Here is a 27085-nt window from a genome sequence, read left to right as displayed (position 1 = left end):
GCCTCTACCAAACCCAGCGAAAGACTCTTATGGTCTCAGCATCCTGGTGCTGGACACAGCCAGACAGAGGAAGTAAGCCTGAAGGTTAAGCTCACAGACCCTGGAGCCAGGCAGCCTGTGCTCTAATCACAGCTCTGCTACTTACTAACTACCTGGCCTCAGGTAAATTTCTCGACCTCTCTGTGCATCAAGTTTTCTCATCTGTAAGATGGGGATAGTCTAATAGTATCTAGAATATATCTAGAATAGTGCCAGCATATGATAAGCAATCTGTTTTAGCTGCTATTATTATTCTGTTTTTTAGACAGTGTGCATGTCTCATTCCTGAAGGTCTAAACAGAGTGGTCAGCATTAGTTTGAGAGACAATGTGCCAGGGACTGCAGTATTTACATGAGAACTGGCTTTAGAAAGTATCTGCCTTTGAAACCCAGCACTGCCCCTAGCAGCTGAGTAACCTATGCCCTCAGGTTCTTGATTTGCAAAGCAGGATGCTAATCCCTGCCCTTCCTACTTCACAGGGCTTGGAGCCTACCAAAAGAAAATGCATTAAGTTGTTTTTCAAAATATTTACTTTTTAAGTTAACATAAAGTAAAACAGACTTTTTGGTGTAGAATTCTATGAATGGTAATGCATTTAGGTAAACAACGCCACAACCAGGGTATGCGTAACAGTTCCATAACCCCACACGGAATTGCTTTTTAATCTTTCAAGTGCTTTGCAAATGTCAATGGCATAATGTTTCATGGGCTATTACCTGGATCTCCTACAATGGGACATTAGTTAAGGAACATTGAAGGCCCTGCACATGTCTTAGAAAATAAAGAAAGATGAATTCTAACCATTGAACTTCCTGCTCACCAGCTGCCTTTGCCCTGGCTGTTCCTCCACCTGGAACACTTTCTCTGGAAACCCCCATGGCTCACTCTCTCATGTCATTCAGATCTTTGCTCAAAGGTCACCTTCTCAGAGGGGCCTCCTCCTAGCCACCCAATGTTAAACTGTACAGTACTTTGGGTCTCTCCTTCCCCAATCCACTTGTTTTTTCCATAGCATGCACCGTCTTCCATAAAACTATATACTTATTGGGGCACCTGGGTGGCTTAGCCAGTTAAGCACCCCACTCTTGATTTCAGCTCAGGTCATGATCTCATGGTTGTGAGATCTAGCCCTGTGTCAGGCTCCTCACTTCTCTCCCTCTGCCCTCCCCACCCTCCACAGGCACTTTCTCTCAAATAAATAAATCTTTAAAAAAACAAAAACAAAAACCCTACATACTTTTTTTTTGCTTATTGCTGATTCTCCGTTCCATCTGATAGAAAGTCCCCCAAGAATAGAGATTATTCTCTGATTGGTTCACTGCTGTATCCCAAGTGCTTAGAAAAGTAGCTAGCATGTAATAGAGGGTCAATAAATATTTGCTGAGTGAATATGTTTAAAATAACCTGAAGGAAATTAAACCACACTCACCTTTTGCTTGTGAAGTCTAGAAGTGTGATTATATACAAGAAAAGCAGCTATATGACACATAACCCTAAGCTGAACCACAACTGGAATAATGCAAAAGAATATCTGATCTAATTTTTAGCGAGCTCCTCCCTCATGTAAATACAGCAAGTCTCATAAATTCTCTTTCCATCTTCTGTTCAGCGAATGCTGACAGATTTTCTTCTTCCTTCCCCATTAGGAACCAGCATTTGAGTAATTAACAGCTGCTAAAATCTTTTCTGCATGAGCAGAAAGTTTAAAAATTCATGGAGACAACATGGGCTTGGCTTCATCAATATACTGATGAGTAAAGGTGGTGTGGGAGCTAGTGTGAGCCTGAGAATCCAGAGGCTGTGCCACTCAAGTTGCAAAGCTAAGAGATACTTAATTTCCTGAAGAAAGGTCAAACCTGCATCTGCCAAGGGAGCAGCTCCATCTCCACATACAGACAGACCTGCAGAGTCTTTCATCTGCAGAGCTCTGTTTCAGCCACATCAACATGAAAGTGTGTGCCATCTTTGATGAGTTCCAATCCACTCACACAGGCCTTGATCTCCTGTGAGTGGCAACACTCTTGTTCCCACAGATGGGACACCGCAGGTCCCCAGCCAAGTAGGACTCGGGCTTTAGAGCTAGGATTTATGGGTGAGAGAGGCTTCTGCATCAGTAACTCCCTCCCCTTGCTGAAGAGCACCCCGGGGTATCAGAAATGTTATGGGAGAGAATGTCCCAGAGTTCAAGAGAAGTGAAAGTCTTCCATTTATTTGAGACCACCCATACTAATCCAAAATATATTCCAATAGAGAAATGCCAAAACAGGCTCACAAAAAAATATGCATGTACATGAGCATTTACATAAAACAAGTTCAAGTTTTTAACCTAAAATTATAAAGGAGGTATAACTGTTATCTACAAAATAACCACAGGATTCATTTACAGACAGAATTTATAAAGCTTTTCAGGCAGCATCACGTAGGATTGGGACATGAGCTTAGTGTTACCTGACAATCACACTGGCTTGTCTCTGATTGATCCAGACCTTCATCTGAACGTCATGTCAAAAATCCAAAAAGAGGCTCTTGATCACCTGAGGTCTAGAGCTAAATGGCCATTTTGGGCCCCCTCTGTGATTGCTGACCATGATGGGCCCTTAAAATAAATAAAGGTGACTTTTAGCAATGTTACCTTAATGTAAAATAAACTATATGCAATTTGGGGGGTATGTTTATATTTCTTCCAGGGATTTTCATTCTAAACTCTTGGGCCAGAGAGCTATGCACTTTGGTGATCAATTAGAATGCAGACCCCCCTGGGCAAGCCCCGCTCCCAAGGGTTCTGCTTCTGTCATGGCTTCAGATTCACTTCATATCCACTAAAGCTAAATGCCCAAAGATAGCTCCGTAGTTCTCCTTCTGCTGCTTCTTCATTGCTCCATGGATTATGGCATCCAATCTCATCTCTCTCCTCCCTGCAGTGCCAGGCCATCCTCACCTCTCTCGGGTGCAAGAGTGACAGCCTGCACCCCTTCTTCTACTTCCAGTCCCTTGCCTACATGGAAGCCAGCTGACCTCTTGGGCACTTAGACTAGACGTGATCATGTCACTTTCTGCAGAAAATTTTTCTGTGGCTGCAACAGCTTCCAAGATAAGGTCATTTACATTCATGCTGCAAACTACAACCCTCTCACCTCCAGCTTGGATCAGATCACTCCTGCCCTCACTCCACCCTCCTTTCATTTCTCCTGCTCGGTCTTATCTGTTAACTGACTCTTCAGGGTTGCATTCCCTGATCCCCTCGTCCACATATGCTAACCACGGGCTCCCTAAACATGGCAGGTCCATTCTCAAGGACAGCTCTTCTACACGGAATGACCTCTAGGTACAGCCTTCTCCACACACTATGGTTAAGTGTCCCCTTCCTTCAGCACTCACCTCCTGCACCACTCATTTGGAATGGCCTTCCTGACCACACCTAGCGCCGGGTAAAGGGGGTATTTCAATGTTCTTGGAAACCACGCTTGGGTTTCTTTCCATTAGAGGCTGATTGCTCTGTTGGTTTACAAGTCTCAAACTCCATTTTGCACCCATAATACCTGGGGCTCCCAACAATACAAATTCCCAGGCTTCACCCTCAGAAGGTTTTATTTTTTTTTTTTAAGATTTTTTTTTATTTATTTGACAGACAGAGATCACAGTAGACAGAGAGGCAGGCAGAGAGAGGGGGAAGCAGGCTCCCCGCTGAGCAGAGATTCCTGATGCAGGGCTTGAACCCTGGGATCATGACCTGAGCTGAAGGCAGAGGTTTTAACCCACTCAGCCATCCAGGCGCCACAGAAGCTTTTATTTTGCAGGCTAGGAAAGTAGCCCAGAATATGCATTTAACAAGCTCTCCAAGTGGTCCAAATGATTTACTGCAGTTGGTATATGTGCTACATTCTGAGAATTAGTTCTCTGGACAAGAATCACCAAAATGGGAAATACATCCCCTAGGGCTTCTCAAAATGATGCACTGGTACAGGGAAAAAATTGTTTGAACTTTTATTTCCAAATTTTCAATCTAAATTCTTTTTGGTGTATGTTTTATAGTTACAGTATACCAGTAAAATATTCATGATTTAAACTTAGATGAACATACCTACATTGGGGTGGGCAATTTTATAGTTTGAATTAGTAGCTACAATTCTGCATTCCTCCCAGAATCTACACAATTTGTCAAGTGACTTTGAAGTTCTTTCCACTAGAAGCTGAGTGACTCCCTTGCCCACTAACTTTGGATTTGGCCATGTGACTAGTTTTAGCTGATATGACAGTACACCAGTTCTGAGCCACAGATCTAAGAGACACCATGTATTTCCACTTGCCCTCTGGTACCTCTGCCAGTGCCATGAGAACATGTCCCATGGACCTGAGAAGGAACAGAGACACTTGGAGAAGACTTAGATTCAAGTAGGACCTTACAGCCACCCAGACAAGTCCAGGCAAGATCAGTCAGCGACCAGTCAACTGGCAGATGCATGAGCAAAACAAATGCTTATCATCTACACTATCAGGTTTGTGATTGTTATACTACTGGCTCCTAATACAGCAATGACTAGCTGAGATTTCAGGATCACTGAAGGCATGGTCTGTATTTCAGCTCTGTATCTGTAGCACTTTGAATAACCTTAGTAAATAATAGCATTAATTAATTGATTAATTCTTTCTCTATTTCCTGAGAAAACTCTAATCAATATTCTCTGCGGCCCTGTTTGAAAGCATTTAGGATTAACTCACTTTTCCAAAACTAACTATGGAGGCTAGGGTTTCTCAGGTCCCCAGATGATCTTTTCTGCCGTCACATGCAGAGCTTGTCCAAGGGTACCCCAGGCTCCTGTTTAATCCTGAGGTCAACATACCACTGCCTATTACCTCCAACATCAAATCTCTGAGTAGCCCAAGAGCTGACCTTGCTAAGTTGTTTTCTTTTCTGTGGTCAGTTGGGCTCTCCAGTTTACCAGCCACCAGTAATCCAACAAGACTGCAGTATCCACTCTCTGCATTGACTCCATGACTGGGGTCCTAGAGCCTTTCTTCAGGGATTGACCCACTGGAGTGGTATTCCCCCAAGGGAATCCACTTCCCAACTCTCAGGAGAACATCTGCATCTCCTAGAGCTATGGCTCTCATACCCATCTTCCTGGCTGGAAACCCAAGTGCTGGCCACTTGCAGGTTCAGAGCTGTGAATGCTCTGCTTCCTCAATCCCTGCCAGTGAAAACCCAGAAAGCCCCATGTCCTGGTTTTGTTGAGAAAACCTTGCTATTGTATACAATGGGAAAGCTTAGTATCCAAGGCAACATCCAGGTCTCTGGACACATCACTATGGGTCTGTGTTCGCCAATGCCCTTGCCCTTGGAGTGGCACCTACATGAAGGTTCTCTTGCCAACACCTTGCTCTGCAGCAACAGGCCAGGAAACAGAATACTTGGATTATCTCTATATGAAGTCAGGAAGTTTTGAGGTTTGGGTATGCCACTGAGGTGCAGAGTATGGCGGGAGCAGGGGAATGCAGTGGGGGACCTCTGATGATTCCCTCAGTAGAGCTCCTGGTGCCTCATCTCCATGTGGGCCTGCTCAGAAAATGCAAGTTAGGCAGCATCGGCTCCATCTTTTTTGTCTTTTTTCTCTTTACAAAGAGCATTTCCAAAGAGGCTACTTCTTAGAAACTGGGCTTTCTTTCCTTTCATCTTCCCTCTATCACTTCTTCCTTCCTTCCTTCTTTTTTTCCTTCCTAATTCTTTACCTTCTATTTCTCCATTAAATCAGAGCTGCTTTTTCAGGAACTAATTTTGAATTTAAAAGGGACTTGGAGTTGATACTATTTCTTAGTCCATACAGAACTCCCTTCTATAGAGTTTACAATGTAAAACTAACTGCTATCATTTATTGAGAATCTATGAAATCCCAAACACTGTGCTATCATGAGCAGGATACACACCTATGTGTATGCATTCACACACACACACACACACACACACACACATTTTATATGTGTATCTCCATCCTGCTCAGGAAGAGCCATCACCACCACTTACACAGGAAGAAACTGAGAACCGAGACAATAAGTAATTTACATGGTCAACTTGTAAATCATCATTACAGCACCAGATACAAATTAACTCACGCCATCCTTCCTCCAGTCTTACAAGGCAGATGCGTTATTATCACCTACATGTTATAGTTGTGGACACTGAGGCCCAAAGTCACCCTGCTAAGTGGCAGAGCTTCAGTTCAAACCCAGGCAACCTGGCTCCAGTGGGCATGAACCTAATCACTAGGCAGCACTGCTCCTCCATGGTATTTGGGTTCAAATGCAGGGCTTTCTGGGTCTAGGGCCTAATGATTTTCTCTTACATCACAGTACCCTGGGCCTCTGGGAGCCCTGAATCTGGCTTGTTGGGTGCCATAAACATGGCTGAGCTCTACAGAGCTGCTCAGAGTTCCCAGTCATCTACACCCTGGCCCCCACACAATGTTTTCACATCTCTGTTCCCTCTTCCCTTTGCTCTCCTATGTTCCGTAGCTGGTTACTTCTGACATAGATCATTCCCCTCTCCCTTAGGGAGGCTTCCCTGACTACTCTCACTGACCAACTGAGATTAACAGAGCTGCTCTGTGTCCCTGCAAAGCCCTGTGCTCACTTGTCTCTGTGGTTTTGGGGGAGGGACTAAGAGTGGCTGTGGCCTCACTGAGTTAGAGACAGTAGCAGGCACAGCTGGGAAGCCAGAGTCAAGGAGAGATGCAAGCATTTCCTAGGTCCAGGAACCAGACATGGTGTTTCCTTCTGCCAGATCAGAAAACACAAAGAGCCAAGTAAGTAACCTTCTTCCTAGAGACACATGAGACCTCTGAGAGGCTCACTTCGGCAAAGGACAAAGACTTAAATGAAGGGAAACACCAGCTTTACCTGGAACATCTGAATGATGTTATTGATAGGTGAGAGAGAAAGAGACAGAGAGAGACACAGAGAAACATAAACACACACAGACACATACAGAGACAGAGAGAGATACAGAGATACACATACAGGGAAACAGAGACACAAAGTGAGGCAGGGAGAGATAGACAAAGAAGCACACAGGGAGAGACGGGGGACAGAGAAAGAAATAGAAAGAGACATACAGAGGGAGAAATAGGGAGACCCAGAGACAGGGAGAGATAGAGACAGAAAAAGAGAGACAGGAAACACTGAGACAGAAGAGAACATAGAGAGGGGCAGAGAGAGATATAGACAGAGAAAGTGAGAGAAAGACAGAAGCAGAGAAAGAGAGAGAGAGATGGGGAGAGAACACACCCCTGCAGAGACCAGGCTGAGTGCTGCACATCCAATCCTATCACCTTCAGGAGTCCGCAGCCTCCTGCCCAAGCTTGGGAGGGCAGATGGCCAGCCTGGCGGTGCTTCTGGCAGGCAGGTGCTGCCCTAATGAGTAATTTAGCAAGTTTACTCTGGAGAAAAGCAAAAGCACACTAATAGGCATCTTAAATTTATCACGTCCCAAACAGAACTCTGTTTCCTGCCATCTCCCCCACTCCAAACTGTACTCTTTTCATCTTCCCATCTCAGTAAAACTACACTTGGTTGTTTAAGATAGAAATGTGGGGAGATCCCATGATTCTTCCCTCTCCAGCCATCCCCCACACATCATAATCAACCCTCCTCCTTAACACAGCCTCTGGGTGCATCTACTTTGTCCAACTCCACAGCCACCACCCGGGTCCAAGCCACTGTCATCTTCACCTGGACCAGCGAGGAAGCTCCCATCTGCCGTCCCTGTTCCCTGCACCTGCTCCCCCGCCATGATTCTCACCCTTCAGAGGATGGCACTCAAGCTTCTTTCACAGCCTGCAGGGCAGCGTGGGGAGGGGCACATACATCATCTGGATTCCCTTCCCTTCATTCATTTTCTACACCCAAAGTAAACTAGCCCTTCTATTTCTCAAACAAGCTGACCTCACTCTCCAACGTCCCTGCCCCACTGCCTTCAGGCCTTAGCACTTGCTCTTCCCTCTGCCCAGAATGTTCTTTCCTCTGTCTTCCTCTTGCTGCCTCCTTGTCATTCAGGTCCCACCTCTAATGTCATTCCTCAGCATCCATTCCTGACCACTCCATTTAAATGTTGACCCTAGTGTACTTCACCAACTATAGTAGGCTCCCCTTATACATGGTTGGGGCGGGTATGTTCCCAGATACCCCACGGATGCCTGAAACTGTGGATGGTACCAAACCCGCTCTGTGCTGTTGTCCTCCTATGAGAAAGCTTAATTTCTATTTTGGGCACTGTAAGAGATTAGCAACAATAGCTCATAATAAAATAGAACAATTTATTGCCACATACTGTAATGACAGTTATATTAATGTGATCTCTCCCTCAGAATATCTCGTTGTGCTGTACTCACCCTTCTTGTAATGATGTGAGATAGTAAAATGCCTACGTAATGACATGAAGTGAGGTGGAAGACATGGGGATGGGGATGGGGATGCAGTGTATAGGCTACTGTGACCTTCTGACACTACCTCAGGAGACCATCTGCTTCAAGATGGAGGTGGACCACTGGTAGCTGAACCTACAGGAAGTGAAACCATGGATAAGGGAGCCCACTGTGCATCTTCTTCTATTATCCTGCAGCATTTTCCTTATATTAAGAATGGGTTCACTTCCTGCCAGATTCCCCCATGACCCTGCTTTCTCCATCCTCATCCAGGCACCAAGCACAGCACTTGGACATGGGACTGGCACAATGGGCCCTTGGGAAGCATCTGGTGAAGAACTCTGGGATTAGGGGGGGGGGGCACAGGCTGAGCCCTGACAGAGACAGTTACCTGGTGGGGCTGGACTGGGAGGGGGCCCCTGTGGAACACACAGAACTGCAGGGTGACAGTTCTGCTCCCACGACTTTGTTGCCTGATAGAGAGACAATGCACACAAGGAAGTACCTTGTCCAGGGTCACTCAGTGAAATAGAGGCCAGGCCAGGCCCAGAACAGAACCAGAACTAGCTGAGTTTTCAGCTAGTGTTTTTTTCTGACTACAAAATTACCACAATTAAAATATAAGATTCTCTGGATGTCAATGCACAGTTGCTAGTCATTTGCTTCACTCTCCCCAGACATGGAGCACTTTTCTCTTCAAGAGCAGAAAGTAGTGGCCACCATGTGGCCCACTGCTTACTAGCACTAAACTCAAGACAACTGTCATCTCATTAATCCTCACAGAACCCTGTGAAGCAAATGCTACCATTAACTCTACTTCACAGGTGAGAAACTGAGGCTGAAGAGGGTAAAGCGACCTGCAGAGCATCATGTACCAGGTATGAGGCAAAATTCAATCTTGCCTCTACATCAGTCTAGTTCATCTCCAGAGGCAGACCTTCAACCACTGTGCCACCCTGGCTTGCTGGCCCACCCTTCCCCTAACTCTCCTGGTGCTAAACATCAGTGGGGTACTCCCTGTAACCTGACACCTATTGGGCAGCCTGTGACAGGCTGCAGTGCCCTTCACCTCAGAGCGCCTAAATCCAGGCACTGGTTCAGAAGGCTCAGGGAACAGCTTAAATACGCAGGCTCTGCTGCAATTACGGGGAAACAGCTCCCTCTCGTAGGCTAGGAAAGCTGGCAGCCTCACCACTTGTGCAAAGGGGCAGGTGTGGGCAAGGCTAGCATACATATTTCCAATAAAGGAAGGGGGTGGCAACCACCACCGCTGGCCCACTGTGTGGCCCGAACAATAGTGATGATGATGATGACAGTAATGCTAATATCAGTAATAATAGCACCTGATATTTATACACTGTTTTCTATGTGCTAGGTAGTGTTTTAAGCCCTGTTCCTATATTAAACCAATTAGTCCCAACCGTAATCCCTTGTTATTATCCACTTACATACAGAGGAAACTAAGGCCCAGAAAGCTAGAGTAACTTGCACAGTTGTCACCACGATTCTATGCAGGATAAGGATTCAACTCAGGTGGTTTGGACTCCATTCTATCCCTAGGCATCCCCAAGGCAAGTCACTCCTCTACCCATGGACTTCTTTGCTTATCTATAAAATGAGGGGTTCGGCCCTGAGGAACTCGGTGGCATATCTTTGATTCTTACTTTCAGGACAAGAACCAGACATAGAAAAGTGATTTTCTCTCTCTCACTTCCTTTATCCTGATGCCTAATAATATTTGTCACACTATATTAATAAAAACATCGCCTGCATTCTTGCTATATGCCAGGCACTCCGTTAAGCATGTCACCTGCACTCCTTCCTGTACTCCTAGCAATCCTAGGAAGAAGGTTCTAGTACTCTGAGAGCTGAAGGTTCAGTAACTTGCCCAAGGTAACACATGGAGGACGTGGCTAACTCTAACCAGTTTTGTCTGACTGGAGTCTAGGCCACTGACTGCAGGCTTTGCCTGTTTATTTCCACTCCTCCCTCTTCCTGCAGCAGCTGAGCTCCTGAGTACAGGGAAGGTGTTATCAGTGCCCTGGGCTAGCACTGCACAGAGAACAGGCTTGATGGATTGATGATGAATTAACAGAGTGAGTAGATGAAAAGAAGGAAAGAAAGGGGAAGAAAAAGAATGATCTAAGAAGAAAATGAAAATGGAAGGAAGAAGAAGAAAAAGAATGGGGGTGGTGGTGAATGAATAAAATAATGAAACAAAATAAAGAAAAACATGTAAGAAAACGAAGACTCAGACAATGAAAAAAGGAAAAAGGAACAGATTAGAGGAATCCCAACCAATGCTGTGCCCTCACTCACTGCCCTGCTCAGCAGTGGCTTACTGTCCCCCAAAAGCAGCCTTGGGAAGTGGCTAGCCTAGCCAAGTGGCAGTAATGCCCCCTCAGGCAGGAACCATGATACCAATGGTTGATGACATGAGAGAGGCAGAAGGAAGCGCCCACGGGAAGCAGAGCTTTCATATCCTAGATTTCCACCCAAAGATCCCCAGCAGCTGCTGCTGACTCCTTCCGGAGAGCAGCCCTCTCCTCTGTCACTCGCAGGCAAGGAAGGGCTTTTTCACAGCCGGATGGGAATGGCGGCTTTGGCAGCTGCCTCCTCTAGCCCACGCAGAAAACATCCATTTCTGTTGTACTCACCGGTAAAACTGCTAAAGAAAAGCCAGACTTGCCTTCACACCCACCAATTTTCACCTCCATTATTTCTTTAAAGCATGAAAAGCTTCTCTCACATCCTTTCCCAGGGGGTTGGGACTTGCCTAGGGACAGAATCCTCCCCAAGATGCAGAACATGGCATGACACTGGGTCTCATGGCTCTCCTGTCTTTTTTACTGAAGAAGCTGTTCTGGGACTTTTGCCTCTCTGCCCCCAAGGGCCCATGACTCAGTTTTGCAGAGCCTGCAACAGCAGTGCAGAGAGCCCTAGTCAGGAAATCCTGTTTCAAAACCCCCTGGTGCTCCTGCCAGGGCTCTTTTCCTTGGTGATGCCCCACCAGAATCACCCCCAACATTATGAATATGTACCAGATAATGAGCATTTTCAATATGCCAGGCTCAGCATCAAGCAAGAAGTATCACTTTCCATCCTCACAGCCATCCTGGGAGATGAATGTCACCAATTCCATTCTAGGGTTAAGGAAGTCCATGTTCAAGGAGGTGAAATAATATGTCTAAGGTCACCCAGCCAGTATTCAAATTTAAGTCTGTCTTTCCTCAAAGGTCATGTTCAAAGTTGCTATACCATGATGTCTCCAGATAGGTATTTTAGTTTCTTTTTTTTTTTTTTAAAGATTTTATTTATTTATTTGACAGAGATCACAAGTAGGCAGAGAGGCAGACAGAGAGAGAGAGAAGGAAGCAGGCTCCCCGCTGAACAGAGAGCCCGATGCGGGACTCGATCCCAGGACCGTGAGATCATGACCTGAGCCGAAGGCAGCAGCTTAACCCACTGAGCCACCCAGGCGCCCCGGTATTTTAGTTTCTACATTTATGGATATTATTCCCTTTCCCCCTTTAGATCTTTATTCAAATGTTACCTTTTAAAAAATTGTAGCCCCTCCTCTAACACCAATTCCCCTTCTTTTATCTGTAATATCCGCTACCATGTAACATATTATATATATTAACCTTTGTAGTGTCTGCTTTCTGTGCTCTCTCCAACTTGAACGTGACCCCCGTGAAGACAGGAATTTTGTTGGGTTTTTTTTTCACTGTCACATCATAACCCCCAGAAAGGGTTGGCACATAGGAGGCATTCAAAAGATATTTGTGAATCGAAGAAACTTGGTAAATCCATCTCTTGCATTGCCAATGGTTTCTTAGATATCTCTATATTATAAACTTTTTGAGAACAGGGATCATATCAAATTCACCTTCAGACAGCCCCATAACAGAGAAAAGGGGGTTATTCTGGGTATGGGGTTCAATAAAAGGGAAGCTTTGATACTGTCTTCATCTCTCAACTTCTAGCTCATACATGCATAATCTCTTGTGTGGACCACTGCAGAATCATCCTTCCTGGTCTCCCTGCGTAGAATTAGGTCTCTTTCAAATGCATTTCCATAGCACAAACTTCGGAGACATTTTTTAAAAATAAAAATCTGACCACATCACTTAAATATGGCAGCTGCTCCTTGATGTCAGTCCAAGCCCTTCCATGCAGCACTGAGACCCTTTCTAATCTATGCCAGTTTTATTTCCAGCTTCATCTGGCAACATAGTATTCACTAACACTTACCTGCTTACCTGCCATGTGGTCTTGTGCCTTTGCAAATGCTGTTCCTGCCTCTTGGAATGGCATCCGGTTTTACTCTTCTTTAAGCTCCTCCTCACCCCACTGGATTAGTGAACTCCATTCATCTTTCAATACTCAGCTCTAGGCTCAGGAAGCCTTCCTAAAACTCCTGCTCTCTCTCTCTGGCAAGGAAACTTCAAAATTCTCTCAGATCACACTGTACTCCTTCTGCACTGTCGGGACATCTCTTGCATAGCAAATTCAACCACCCAACTGCTATGGACTGTTTGTGTCACCCGCAAATTCCTATGTTAAACCCCTAATCCTCAGCATGATGGTGTTTGGAGATGAGGCTTTTGGGAGATAATCAGGTCATGAAGAGACACACAGAGAGCTTATGCCCTCTTTCCCTGCTCTCCACAATGTTAGTAAAAAGATGGCCATCTGTGAACCAGGAAGAAGGCCCTCACCAGAACCCCTGATTATGAACTTTGCAGCCTCTGGAACATGAGAAATAAATGTCTATTGTTTAACCACCCAGTCTACAGAAATTTGTTACAGCAGCACAGTTGAGAACCTTAAAATAAGGCAGGAAAGGCCTCTAGATCCATGAGTCTACAACACCTCTCTCCGAACGTAACAAAAAAAGGAAAAGTCCCGTTAGTCAGAGCCTATTGATTCTTCCTTAGAAAACAATGCACGTATATTTGGTCATTTGCCTTCCCTGACTTCATCTAAACAGACGTGGTAAATTAGAATTCTACTAGACGAAAATATACCAGCTACTTGAAAACAATTTTAGAAGAACTCTAAAACATAATAACCTAGGGCCATTTAGTATATAGGCAAACAGTTCCACATATAACAACAACTTATAGGAGCATCATGATACTACAACACCTTATGTTGCTATTTTGAACCTCACAATTGATTTAGCATATTGTTACTAACTAGACAAAATTTAAAAAGAATAAAAATAGTAATGTTTAACCCAAAAGCTAAAATCAAAAAAAGAAAAATCTTTTAACATTAAAGTGTATTACTGAGATAGTCCCTACAGGGAATAATAACCCTGTGAATGCCGCACAACAGGGCCTGGGCTGCAGTAACTACAGTGCCAGTGTTACTGCAGCCACTCTGGCTTCTTGATCCCTCTCATCCTCTACAGATGCCCCTAGAGGGCATATGTGGCATAACAGTTAAAAGCATGGGCTCCGAAGTCAAAATTCCCTGGCTTAATATGCCAGCTCTTCTACTTTGTAGCACTGTGCCCTTGAGCCAGTCATTCATCTTTCAGTGCCTCGGTTGCTCATCATAAAACAGAAATAACTGTTCCATTTCATCCATAGGCTTGTTGGGAGAATTTGATGGTTTAATCCATATAAAGTGCTTTGAACTATGCTTGGCATATAGTGATTAGTAGTTGTGCCACAGGAAGCTATGGCTCAGCATCCTTGGGAAGTAGGCAAGTTCATGTGTGAAAAGGAGATGCAGAGTCTGTAAGCTTCAAGAAAGGCCCAAAGTGGTCCGGGGGACAGGGCATCCTTCTGCAAACCCCCTGCCGGCTCATTCTCTCCTCAAAGATACTTGGTCACATGAGACTTTGAAAGCACAACAGTCACCCTGAACAACCAGCATTGGACTGTCTGGTACATTTCACCACGTGGGCCCCTTGTTAGTACCTGGGGAGCCTCTGGGTGGTGGCAACCACTTTAGACTCATTGAGCACAGGAAGTCCCATGACCCATCACTAACTCCCAGACAGGTGCTCTCTGGTCAACAGTCATCATCATCACCCCACCTACACTGTTCTAGGATCCAGCCAGTCTCTATAGTTCTTCCAAGTTTTCCTTTTGCTCTTCCCTCACAAAAGCTATGCCATGCCTGGCTGCCCTTTCCACAGGTTTTTTCAAGTCACAATTTCCACCAAACACTCAAAGTTGACATCACCTCTTCTCTGAAGTGCCCACAGTTCTCCCAAGAGTTTCTCGTAATAGTCAGTCAATCACCTGCACAGAATGATTTGTGGAGTTGATAACCATAGGTCTCTTACTTTTGGGGCAGGAGCCTAGCCAGCTGCATTTTTAATAACCTTTTCCCCTGATTCTTACAGACACTGAAGTTTGAGAGTGGCGGTCCAGAAAGCTGGCCTCACAGATCTTACACTTAGTAAATTTTCCATCATCTGTGCTCCCCTAGTTCATTTCACATAACCTCTGTGAGCACAGAGGTTGTATGTATTCCAGGTGAACTGTTTATTATACGTACCTGAATTATATTTAAATTCTCAGTCCCTCCAGCACTATAGTCATCCTTGATGTCTCTTTTCTCTCACATTCCACATTCTACCCATTGTCAAGTTCAGATGGCTCCACTTTCAAAAGATTCCTTGATTTTGACCACTTTTCACCTCTTCCACCCAAATGACTTTAGTCCAAACTGCCATCATCTCTCACCATGAATTACTGCAATGGTCTTCTGCTGATTCTTCTGCTTCCACCCCTCCCCCACTACAGAATTCAGAATGATTCCTTAAAAACAAGTTAAATATTTATAGATCACATATTTAAGAAAACACTGATATCTAGAAGATATAAAGAGTACTCAAAACTTAGCAGTAAGAAACACAAAAGCAATTTAAAAAGTGGGGAAGAGATCTGAACAGACACCTCACTAAAGAGAATATAAGGATGGCAAATAAGCAGGTGAAAAGATATTCAATCACTGGCTACTAGGTAAATGTAAATTAAAACCATGGAAAGATACAATTAAACTATTAGAATGGCTAAAATAAAAAAATACTGACAATGACAAGTACTGGCAAGAATGCATAGTAAGTAGAATTTTTACATATCGGTGATAGGAATGCAAAATGGTAAAACCAGGCTGGAAATTGTTTGGCAGTTTCTTATAAAGTTAAGTGTAAATTTATTGTTATATCCCAGCAATCCAACAGTTGGGTATTTACCCTAGAGACCTAAAATGTGTGTTCATAAAAAAAATCTGAGCACAAATGTTTATAGCAGCTCTATATGTAACTGCCAAAACCTAAAACAACCCAATTGTCCTTCAAGGGTAAATGAATGGACAAACTGTGGTACATCCACACAATGGAATTCTAGCCAGCAATAAAAATGAACAAACTATTGATATCTGCAATAACAAGGATGAATCTCAAAGGCATTGTGCTCAGGGAAAGAAGCCAGCCTCAGAAGGTTACATACTGTGATTCCACTGATGTCACCTCAGAAAGACAAAATGGCCGTGATGGAAAGTAGAGTTCTTGTGCCAAATGTTAGAGATGAGGAGTTTGTGACTACAAAGGGACATTAGGAGGAAGCTTTCTGGGTGATGAAACTGTCCTCATTGTGATGTTGGTACTTCCATGAATCTACACATGTGGCTACACATGTGGTAAAAGTCATAGAACTAAATACCAAAACAATATCAAATTTACCATATGGCAATTTAAAAAACAAAACCAATTAAAAGAATAAGTCAAACCATGTAACATCCTTACTTGAAACCACTAACTAAGAATAGAGTCCAAATCTCTCTCTATAGCCCATGAGTCCCCATCAGACCTGGTTCTGGGTACTCCTCTAGTTATACCTTCTCAAACTCTCCCCCTGCTGAAATAGCAACTCCTCAAAGACCTTTAATGGATTTTTCTATAAGGCCTCTTCCTATGCCCTTACATTGTTTTATTTTTTCCTCAAGGGCCTTGTCACTGACTGACATACCATAATGTAACTATTTTGTGGTTATTTTCCATTCCTCATCAGAATATAAGATCTACAAAGGTAGCGATCTTGTCTGCATTGTTCATTGATCTATTCCCAGCACCTAGGATGCTGCCTATCACAGTATAAGAACTCGATAAATATTTGTTAAATGGATGAATACATAAGCCCAAGGAATGAAAATTCAGTGAAGAAATCCACAATGCTTTGAATCTGGAGCCATACTTTGGCTTCTGTAGCACCCCTCAAATTACATGCCCACTTGGCCCCTGAGTAAGTATCCCAGCCCAGAATATTTAAATCAGCCCCTGGGGTTTTAAAAATGTAGGGGCACCTGGGTGGCTCAGTGGTTTAAAGCCTCTGCCTTTGGCTCAGGTCATGATCCCAGGGTCTTGGGATCTAGCCCTGCATTGGGCTCTCTGCTCAGCAGGGAGCCTGCTTCTTCCTCTCTCTGCCTGCTTCTCTGCCTGCTTGTTACCTCCGTCTGTCAAATAAATAAATAAAATCTTTAAATAAAATAAAATAAAATAAAAATGTATTAGGTGCAACATATCCCTTCTGAGTGCAGCTTTCTGATGCTTGGTTAGGTGACTGCCATGAAGATGAGCTAGGAGGGGACAAGGCTGCAAGCAAATGCATTCTTAGAATAATGTCACATAGGGTTTCCTGAAAGTTTGTACAAAGTTATATAGAAATGCTACTCATGTGGGCAAAGAAGTTTGAGATGAGAGTGAAGGGGGAAAAAAAAACCAACACCTCTCTGTAACATCTTTGGTGGAGAATAAATAAAGCAGCCATTTATAGAACACCTACTCTATATATGTTCAGATACTCTCTAAAGTTTCTCATTTAAGTCCCCATCCACTCTTCAAGGTGGGGTTGACTGATCACATTTTCACAAACATGGATTGGTTAAGTAACATGGGCAATGACACATAATGATAGGTAATGGCTAGTGTTTTGAATTTAGGTCTGTGAAGCTTCCAACCTCATTCTTTTTCCACTTTGGATTTTAGAAACAGTATTCAAAGGCAAGAGGGTGAACACTGTGGAGAGAAGCCAAACAAGACTGGCTTCAGATAGGAAATGGCAGCCTGGACACAGGTGGCCAGGTTCTTCTCTAAAACTTTTCAGAGACCTGCATAGACAAGTATGCTAAACCAAGATGCTTATTTCCCTTCAGTAAAATTATACTGAGCATCTATTCTGTAACAGTTCCTGGGTTTGAGGTTTCCATTACATTATCTCATTTAATTTTCACTATCATTAAAAACAAACTGTTAAACACATTTAATGGTATTAAAGACTGGTTAACCACAGAGAACAGCATTATACTTATAAGCCAGCAGGACAGTTGAGAATTCTCCACCCCCTACCCCATGGAGGTGAGAAATTTAGAGTTACTTTAAACACAGAACAGTAGGAAGACCCAAACAACTACAGATAGGCTTTATGTTGCTACTTCTCTTAGTCTAAATCAGTGTTTTACACACTAGTTAGCATATGAATTACCATTTAGGGTTGCATACATAAAACTACATTAATGCAATTTTTTGGCAATTAAAATACTGTCAACAGTTATTTTGGCTATGAATGATTTCCACCCCATACTCTATGGCTTTGGACCCTAAAGACTAAGATGCAGCTCTGTTCTAGTCTAGGCCTCTTTTCATTTACTCCTGCTTACAAATAATCAAGAAATCTTAAGTCTACAAGGGGCATTAAAAGCTACCAAGTGCTACTCTTAGCTGGGGGCAGTAATCCCTGAGGGTCCACCCTCTTCTGATGACAAGGGTGTGGAAGATAGGACAGACCCATTGAATAGCTCCTACCATCAGTACACTTTTCTTCTCTAAGTCCTTCCTATCTACTTCCCTTCAACTTTCTCCCATTGCTGCTAGTTTTGCTCTTCAGCCCAGCAGAATAATTATAACCCCTCTTTCCTATGATAATCATTAGGATGTTTGAAGCCTGTGTTAAGAGGATTCTTTCTTAACGTTACAGTGATGAAGGAAGGAGTCAAGTATCTGCATATACTGTAATAACAATAACAATAATAACTGTAATAATTACAATTTTTAATAAAAAATTGGATGGTTTTTATTTCTGGGTGTACATCTCAGCAGTCCAAGATACTGACACCTACCTCTCCATTAGGCAGCTCCATTGATTAATTAAATTCCACATTTTGGGAAACATGCAGCTTAGTTGGAAAGACAAAGAAGAGAGACCACATATCATACAGCAAGTATTCTTATAATGGTATAAATTAGGTGCCAGCTACACACACAGTAATAGGGGCAGGGTCCCACCCACTCTTGCTCATCCTGCAAGAGAGATCGCTGACCTGTGAGTCAGACTCTCATGAAATACAGTTTGCATCATGAGGCTCCTGAAAGAAACTGACCAGGTCTCATACTTAGCTTGTTTACCACCCTCCTTTCATGGTTCAGGCACCTGCCACAATGCCAAGTGCAGGTTAAGTGTTCAGTGATTCTTACTTCAACCCACTGGCACTTCAAATAGGACTGGCAAGAATAGACAAAGTTAAGAATAGCTAAATTCAAATGATCCCAAATTTCTCAGATGAAGGTATTTTTTTTAAACTTATTAATAACAATATACCTTCAAACACCTAAGTCAAGGAGTCTTGGTCTCTATCCCGGCTATCTACCGACTCACTGAGTAACAGGGAACAAGTCACCTAATTTCTCTGGACCTCCATTTTCTCAGCTATAAATCGAGGGACCTGGTCCAAAAGATTGTAAGGTCCTTTTCAGACCCAGGGTCCCCTAATTTTCTGCTGTCCCAGATATTAAACTGGATAGTCCACATTCAGCCATTAATCTGGCTGAAATAGTCCATCTTAAAATCAGTTCTTGATCTGAAGTAGAAAGGAGAAGATGCATGGAAGCAAAGGAGGGTAAGGATTCCAGCTCCAGCCCTTCCATTACCCTGACATGCACCACCGTCCCAGTATGGTCACAGGCACAAATACCAGTCTCAGTATTTACTGTAGGATGATCTTGGGTAATTTCGTATCTGTAGAGTGGGGTTAATTCCATGTACTCTAGGGTTACTGAGGGAGTTAAATGAGTTAAAACATAGATACAGTCCCACACTTAGAAGACTCATGCTGCATATTCCTTTATTCAAAGATTCTTTACCTATCCAACCCATTTAATCAATAGCCTCAGATTACAAAGGCTTTTTGCAATCCAAAGCACAAACAGCCAGAGCTATGAGGGCTCTAAAAGTCAGCTAGTTCAACTCTCTCCAGCCCCTGTGATTGACATATGCAGAACACAAGGCTCAGAGGGACACAGTGACTTGTCCAAGGGCTCATATGTTCCTCAGCAGCAAAGTCTAACCCAGAACACAGGGCGGCAGAGGCCAACGGTCATATAAGACACAGAGAGAACACTCTGCAGGCTCTACTTTCCCTAAAGAAATTGGAAACTCCCCACACATAATTAAATTCTGAAAAATAAAAATAATAGAACTTTTTACTTATGTATTTTTTGGAGAGGAAGTAAACAGAGAAGTAGCATCATAGCTTGTCTGTAAAATGCAAACTTTGTTGAATTACCTATGAAATGAAGGCCAGAGTTTCTTATCATCAGCCTTTTCCAGTTACTCTGCTCCCCTCTCCCCACCCCACCCTATTTCTACTTTTTTCAATTTATACCATGAGGCTGCATGCTTACATTAAGACCTCTGTGGGCAAGGTGAGAAGTTTCAGGCTGGGGCAATAATGCATGGCCCACTAAAAACACAGAAGAAAACTGTCACAGCTAAGCTATCCAATAATGCAAAAATAGTTTTTCTTCCACCTTAGGAGCTCCAGCATGGGACAACTAGGAAAGCCAAATTCATTAAGGCACACTGATAACTCAAGTGTCAGGACCCAAAGGTCCCCTCAAAGGACATGATTAAACCCTGAGACCATTCAGGTGTTTCTGGAGAAACCTCAGCCTGGAGTCTACCGAGGGCTACTCAGCCAAGTGGGAGCACTGAAGACAGAGTCCAGACAATATGAGGAAGAGCCTGGATTTTAGCTGGCTCCTAGGAGACAGCCCTCGCTTGAAACTCCCCTGCTGCCCAAGGTTCCCAGAGCAAAGCATTTATCTGCAGAGATCATTTGACAGAAAGCTATACCAAGAGTATGCTTATCGCTCTGGTCGGCACAATCCCTGGCCGGTGTCTCCCAGAATTCAGAGGGCGCTAATCCAAGCCACACACTGTGAACTTGAGTATACAGACCCAAAGCGGGAAACCATCCTGCCCAAGCCTACACCGCATGCCAGGGCTATGGGATGGACCTATGCTTGACCTTCAGTCTAGAGCTGTTTCCTTTCTCTAGACCTCCAGTCTAGAGCTCCTTTCTGCTAGGCCCACTCCCTCTTCCAAAACCCTGGGCTCACCTCCCGGTTCTGAGGATCCCGCCAGGTTGAACAATGCTCAGTAGCAGGTGACAGTTTAGCAATTCATCCAGTGGGACATTTGTAGGCCAGAGCAGCAGGGGCTGTGCCTGTCCCCAGTGGCAAGGAGAGACTGCCGCGTGGAACTTTGAAAGGGTTCTCTCTTCCCTAAAGGATCCTGATCCTCCTCCTCCTCCTCCCCTTCTCCCTCCTCCTCCTCCTCCTCCTCTGTAGTACTACGGAGACATGTGCTCTGCTTGGGAAGAGGTAAGGAGGAAGATGCTGCTGTTTATTGGAAGGAGAAGGGCAACAATCTGCTGAGCTGGGCTTTATACTCACACCTAACAGAAGAGGAATGGAAAAAAAAATAGCTCTATCTGCTGCCACAGAATTATTAACCCTTGGGCTCCAGCTTAGCTCCTCACACAGCTGAAGCAGCGAGAGAAACAATACACTTAACCAATGGAGTGCCAGCCAAAGACATTACATCATCGGTCAGCACTGTCATTGGCTAATAATTCCTAGAAGGCAAAATTCTGCTTTTAGGTGCTTAACCCTTTCATGTTCATCATAGCAATGACTCAAGTATTTGGTCAAGCCAAGGTTCCTAGACTTGCTTTTACCAGGATCATGTGAGCTATTTCTAAACATACAGAACACTGTGCTCCATCCTGAACCATCAGAGCCTTCAGAGGAAAGATGGATATCTGTATTTCAAATAGTGCAGAGTGCGAGGACTTAACTAACTAGTCTCTTCAGAAACTCTTCCTCTCCAAAAGATAAAAGAGATATTGTTTTTATGAGCATTTATTATGTACTTAATGCTTCACAGTGTCATTTCATTTATTTCTTACATTAAGCAATGCACACTACTGGCTCCATTTCGTAGGTATAAAAAGTAAGGCTCAGAGAGAATAAGTCACTTGCTCAAGAGATGAAGCCTGGCTTTGAAAATCAGGCTGTTTGCACTCTACCTGGCTACCCCTCTGAAGCTTGAAATCAAACTAGGCCAGTTGTCTGCTTACTACTTCCAGAGTTATAGAAAATATAGGAAACCCTCTCAATAAGTTGGAAAATGCCAGTAACCTATGAAAAACTGGGGAATGAAAAGAATGGTGAATTCCCACAGCAGGTGTTCAGATATCATGAACCCTCCAGAGAATCATCTCTTTCTGCTTCTGCTGCAAATATTAGCTTGCGGTCATTTTCTCTAGGAAGCCTCCTGCTACTCCCAAACTGGGGCAAATGCTTCTGCTCCAGGTTCCTAAGGTGCCCTGTATCAGTGGACTGCAGTTGCTTGTTTACTGGGTAAACTCCACAAAATTAGAGCCATTTCTACTTTCTCCACCAACATATGCCCAGCACAGTGCCTGCCACATGTGAGTATTCAGTCAGGGTGGGGAGAGGAGGAGGGGAGGGAAGGCCCTTGCTAAAGTTCTAAATGGCATCATGCTGAGATGGGAATGGCAAAGCATTGGAAGCCAGGAGATGCTCAAGAACAAAGTGTCTGGCCTTGGGCAAGTTCATGTGGGGGCCAGGGGAGAAGGGTTAGTTTTCTCATCTGAAAATGAAGACAACAGCACCTCCTTCATTGGTAGGTATGAAGATCAAATTAAAGAATGATCCAGGCTGTGATGTGCTCCTTTACACTGTCTCTCCCTAGATTTCATCCATTTTTGTTGGCTGACATCTAAGTGCTGACAACTCCCATATTATTTATATCTCCAGCCCAGACCTCCCCCTAGGCTCCATGTGGATGTCTCACGGGTATCTCTAAGACAGCACGTGAATTCTACAACCTGCTCCCCTCCCAGTCTCCTCCACTCTGTTATTGGTTCTCCCATCCACCCAATTTTTCCTTTTTTCTTTTTTTTGGGGGGAAATTGAGATGAAATTCACATAACACAAAATTAACCATCTTAAAGTGTACAATTCAGTGACATTTAGTACATTCATAATGTTGTGCAACCACCATCTCTTTCTAGTTCCAAAACATTTTCATCAACCCAAAAGGAAACTGTTTACCCTTTAAGCAATTATGCCTCATTTACCCTTTTCCCCCAAGTCTCTGACAAACAGCAATCTGCTTTCTGTCTCTACAGATTTGTCTACTCTAGACATTTTATATAAATGAAATCATACAACATGTGACCTTTTTTGTCTTTCTTTCACTTAGCATCTTTTTTGAGGTTCATTCACATTATAGCATATAGGAGCACTTCATTCCTTTTTATGGCTGAGTAATATTCTACTGTCAGTATATACTACATTTTATTTATCCATTCACCTGTTGATGGGCATCTGGCATCTACCCAATCTTAAACCATAAACCCACAGGTCACCCTTGATTCTTCCTTTTCCTCTATTCCCAACATCTAATGTGTTAACAAGTCCTTGTCCACTTTACAACCAAATATAACTCTATTCTTTCTACCTTTCTCCAACACCACTGCTGTTCCGTACCTAAGACACTAACATCTCTCACCTAACTCTGAGTCTGTGACAAAATCCTATTGCTCTCCCTCCTCCATTTTTCACTTGGTAGCTACATAAACCAGATCATCCATTAACTCTAGCAATATTTACTGAACACTTTTCTTCATGGGGCTTGCCTCCTAGAAGCATAACAGGCAACAAACAAATATATGTTACAACCTTAAGTCATCATCAGGCTTAAAATCCCTCAGTGACCTTTACTGCATTTTGAATAAAATCCAAGCTCAGCATGGCATTTCAAGGATGTGTTCAAATTCATCTCAGGCTGTTCCCCAGTCACACTGGGCTCCTTTCCTCCACCTCATGATCCTTGAACAAGCTGCTCTCTCTGACTCTTGATCTTGGCATTGCTTGGTACTGCTGGGTCCTTCTCATCCCTCAGATCTCAATATAAATATCACTCCTCAATATGACCTTCCCTAACCATTCTGTTAAGCAAATCTACCCCTTATTCATTTCACTCATTCAAGAAATCTGTATTAATCACTGTGCTGGGATCTTGGGATAAAGCAACAGGCGACCTCCTGAAGCTTCAGTCTAATGAGGAGGACCACCAACAAGGAAATTAGTAAAATGAATGATCAAGGAGAGTAAAAGGGAGGAGACCTGCCTTACACAGAAAGGTCCAAGAAACCTTTTCGAGGAGGTTATACTAAAACTGAAGAATGAGAAAGTAAATTGGGAAAAGGGACCTATTTTTTGTAAACAGGATGTTCTATCCTTCAACATTTGCTCCTGAAAAAAATCAAAGCATTTAATGTCTGTCTCTCCCCTGATAGACTCCACTGCATTCCCAGCACCTAGGACAGCACCCTGCCATTTAGGAAGCACTCGCTGCACATTGTTGGAATTAATAACTGATAAATAAATTAATTAATTAACCACCAGTGAAATCACTTCATGGCATGTAACAAATCACACTGTTTTGATTTCTGCTGTTGTTATTGCTATTATTTTATGGCAAAGGATGCATACTCTTGTGTTTTGGAAAAGACCAGGTTGACTATAAAACAAAAGTACCCGACTCCAAATATTACTAGACAACTAGGAGAGAACGCATATAGGTAATAGGCACTCAGTAATGGGAAGTGGTAGTCACTGTGGCTATTATAATTAAAAGTCCTTTCTTCTAAAAATCCTATTTACCCAATTCTAACTTCCCAATTCACTTTCAGACACAGTCAAGAAGTTTAAAGGCAAGAGAAATGAACTCTTTTTAAATGACTGTTCTGCAGTGGATGCAGTGCCAGTCAGTTTCTGTCAAGTTACTACATTTACTTCCCAAGGCCATCCTGTAGAGGTGCCTGCTGTGGCACAGCTCTCAATCCCCCCAATTCCCCGGCCTCTGTTGACCCCCTGAAGTATGAGAGCCAAGCCTTTGAAGCCCCATGTTGACCATAACCAAAGTTATGACCCCCCTGCATCTACTGGCTGGTCAACATGGGGCTTCAAAGGCTTGGCCCCCGTACTTCAGGAGATCAACTGAGGCTTCTTTTGCACTGCATCACAGGTCCACTTCTCCCTCTGCCCAATCTTGTTTTCCTTACCCCTCACCCCCTTGGACAGTGAGACCACTCCCCCAAAGTCCCACAAACCTCTGAATCTCTGAGTCTTTCTCGAGGGAACCTGACCTAATAAAGGTAGTTATGATATTTCCTTTTGAGTCACAAAACTGAAACTCAGAAAGGTTGATTACACCCTCCAGGCACACAGCTAAATGACCTTCTGATCTGACTCCCCAGTGACACCTTGCTTTTAACTACAGCCTCTAACAGTTGAGACACTGCCTCTGTAAGACAGAAAGAGAAGGGGAGAGGTACCCTTCCATTCTCCAGAGTCCATCCCTGATGACAAGGTTGAGCTCAAAGCCTCCAGAAACAATATAAAAATGGCCCGCAAGTTGTAGAATCAAATGTAATGTGGGCTACATCTCCCTGGCCCCAGTCCATGCCTGGAGGCCAGGGAGCAAGGCTCCTGGGCAGCTGGGGCTCCCTTCTGGAACCAGAGTATTCACAGCCAAGTCGGAACAGCAACTACAACTTAACCAGCTCTCTCTGCTGCTCTGGTCTCCATCCATTCTCCACAGAGCTGCCAGAGTGACCTGGTCACAGGTCAGAATTCCTCCACTGCTCTCCATCCCAGGACAAAATTCAGATAGTCTAAGGCTGCATTTTTAAGGCCGGAGCGTGTTTTAGCCTCTTGCCATGCCCACAGCTCTTTTGCTACCCACAGTAAGCCTTAGTCCGATGTGATTATCTGATGGAATACTGGACTTTTTCAGCTTCCTTAGCCTCGCACAAGAAAATCTATCTGGAATTCCCGCTGTCCCACCAGCCCTCCCCCTGCATCCCCTCCCCGCAGCTCTCAGCGGGGCTAACCCTCCAAGTCCTCACTCAGTGGTCACCTCCGCCCCGAAGCCCTCCAGGCTCCTCACTCCTGCTCTCCACCTCAAGTCCCCCGTACTGCAGTGTTCGGTAACTGTTCCTCCTACTGTCCCTCTGGGCCCCAAGAGGCCCTCCAAAGCCCGTCTTCGTACACCAAGGCTCAGTATAGTGCCTGGCACACAGCAGGGAGAGCCGGGTAAAGGCTGAATAAATACACGGGGCGCGGCAACCAGGGCCAGTCTTCGCTCTGAGCTCGGCCGAGGAGCCGATCGGAGATCTCCTCCTGCGCCTCAGGACGGGTGGAAATGGGAAATAGGGTGATACATCTGACCCCCAGCCCCAGGCCAACAGGTCCTGAGGGGTCTGAAGACCTGGGCCGGGCGGAGGTCCGGCCGGGGGCCACCGTCCCGCGCCCCGGGCATTTCCCGCGCGCCGACCCGTCCGTCGCAGGGTCGGGCCCGGGCCGGGCTGCGGCAGCCTGTGGAGGCAGCGTGGCGCGGCGGCTCGTCGCCTCCCTCCCGGGCCCTCCGCGCGCCCGCATCCCGCGGGCACAGGGCCGGCGCGCCGGGGACGCGGCCGGGCGCGAGGACGCCACCGGCAGCCCCTTTCTGAGGGGCCGAGGGCGGGAGGGTTAGCTCTCAGTTTCCGAAAACCCCACAAAGTCCACTTCGCGGCGGCGCTCCGCTTACCGTGCGAGCTGCCAGGAAACCAGCGCCCGGGGCGTAGCGGGGCGGTTGCCTCCAACGCGCCGCCCGCCTGAGGAAGCGCTCAGGGTCCGCGAGCTCAGCCTCCGCACCGACCGCGCTGGAGCGTCTCTCCTCTGCCGCCTGGCCTCCCCGCCGCGCCGAGACGCCCCATTGGCTGGGACAGCGAGGCCCCGCCCCCGGAGACTCCGCCCCCTCCGCCTCTCCCCTCCCCTCCCCCCTGCTCGCGCTTCACCTCTCTACGCGGGAAAGTTGCTCCCAGACTCTGATCCCTCCCCAGGCTCAGGCAGCAGAGTGCGGTGATTAAGCTCGATCCCAGGAGCGTCTCGACGCCCCTTGGGGAGTGCGAAGAGGGCAGCGTCCTTGGAAGCCAGCTTTGAAAAGGGCACCTGACTTCTCAGGACCTCAGGGGGCGCCTCAGAGAGACCCCGCCGCACCGTCCGCGCGTGTCTCAGGTAGTGTGATGGGCACTCAGGGCCGGGGAACAAGACGAAGTCTGTCGCCCTCCTGTAGTTTGCATGGGGCCGGGGGTAGGGGGCAGATTAAATGCAGAGAAACAGACAAAGAAGATAATGTAAGATTGTTATGAAAGGAAAAGGTGATTTAAAATAAGGAACGGGGTCAGGGACGCT

The 27085-nt window shown here is 44.9% G+C and overlaps 1 protein-coding gene across 2 annotated transcripts in view; it reads right to left on the bottom strand.

Annotated features, from left to right (window-relative positions):
* The window catches only part of SYN3 (synapsin III), a 447511-nt gene extending 420932 nt beyond the window's left edge, over positions 1-26579 (bottom strand). For both annotated transcript variants that reach the window (XM_004743091.3, XM_045083963.1), the window contains exon 1: positions 26439-26579. The gene's annotated coding sequence lies outside the window, so the exon portion shown is untranslated. The remainder of the gene's footprint in view (positions 1-26438) is intronic.
* Positions 26580-27085: the final 506 nt, after the last annotated feature.

Source organism: Mustela putorius, unplaced genomic scaffold (assembly GCF_011764305.1).
Source record: "Mustela putorius furo isolate JIRA1106 unplaced genomic scaffold, ASM1176430v1.1 tig00000738_pilon_pilon_pilon, whole genome shotgun sequence".
NCBI classification, from domain to species: domain Eukaryota; kingdom Metazoa; phylum Chordata; class Mammalia; order Carnivora; family Mustelidae; genus Mustela; species Mustela putorius.
The sequence above is the reverse complement of the archived record's forward strand: the minus strand, read 5'-3'. Positions and strand labels throughout refer to the sequence as shown.